The sequence below is a fragment of the Orycteropus afer genome, unplaced genomic scaffold (assembly GCF_000298275.1).
Source record: "Orycteropus afer afer isolate SDZICR_OR568_19922 unplaced genomic scaffold, OryAfe1.0 scaffold00430, whole genome shotgun sequence".
NCBI classification, from domain to species: domain Eukaryota; kingdom Metazoa; phylum Chordata; class Mammalia; order Tubulidentata; family Orycteropodidae; genus Orycteropus; species Orycteropus afer.
The window spans coordinates 2,407,095-2,408,376 of NW_006922017.1; positions in this window are offsets into that span (position 1 = coordinate 2,407,095).

A 1,282-nucleotide genomic window follows, 5' to 3' on the forward strand; every position below is an offset into this window, starting at 1 on the left:
CTTCCATTTATGTAGATCACTTATGGTTTATTGAAGTAGTCCTTTATAGTTTTCTTTGTACAGGTCTTTTGCATCCCTGATAAGATTTATTCCCAAGTATTTTATTTTTTGGGTAACTACTGTAAATGGTATTGATTTCCTTATTTATTTTTCAGCAATCTCTTTGCTGGTGTAAAGGAATCCAATGGATTTTTGGATGTTGATCTTGTATGCTGCCACAATGCTAAATCTCTCAATTAGTTCCAGTAGAGTTTTGACTGAGTCTCTTAGGTTTTCTAGGTATAGGATCTTATCATCAGCAAATAGGATAGTTTGACTTCTTCCTTACCAATTTGGATGCCTTTGATTTCCTTTTCTTGCTTTAATGCTCTGGCTATGACTTCCAGTACAATGTTGAATAGAAGTGGTGATAGAGGGCATCCTTGTCTGGTTCCTGTTAGCAAAGGGAATGGTTTTGGTCTCTCTCCATTGAGAAGAATGTTGGCTGTTGGTTTTTGCCCATATTCCCTTTATTATGTTGAGGAATGTCCCTTCTATTCCTATTTTACTGAGAGTTTTGATCAGGAATAGGTGTTGGATTTTATCAAATGCGTTTTCTTCATTGATGGATATGATCATGTGGTTCTTTTCCTTTGTTTTTATGTGATGGATGACACTGATTGTTTTTCTAATGTTGAACCATCCTTGCATACCTGATGTGAACCCCACTTAGTCACAATGAATGATTTTCTTGATATGTTGCTAGGATTTTGTTGAAGATTTTTTAATCTATTTTCATAAGGGATATTAGTCTGTAGTTTTCCTTTTGATGTCTTTGCCTGGTTTTGGTATCAAGCTTTTTGGGTTTGGGTATCAACCATTCTATGCTTGCTTCATAAAATGAATTAGGGAGGATTCCATCTTTTTCTATGTTTTGGAATAGTTTGAGTAGAATTGGTGTCAGTTCTCTCAATGTTTGGTAGAACCCATCTGGGCCAGGACTTTTTTGTTGGTAATTTTTTTATGACTTGTTCAATTTCTTTTTTTTGTTGTGGATCTGTTCAATTTTCCCACATCAGTCTGTGCTAGTTTAGGTAACAGGTGTGTTTCTAGAAATCTGTCCATTTCTTCCAGATTTTCAAATTTGTTGGAGTACAGTTCTTTATAGTATCCTGATATCCTTTTTAGTTCAGTTGGTTCTATTGTGATGTCACCCATTTCATTTCTTACTCATATTATTTGTATTCTCTCCCTCTTTTCCTTTGTGAAATTTGTCAGTAGTCTGTCAATGCTATTAATCTTT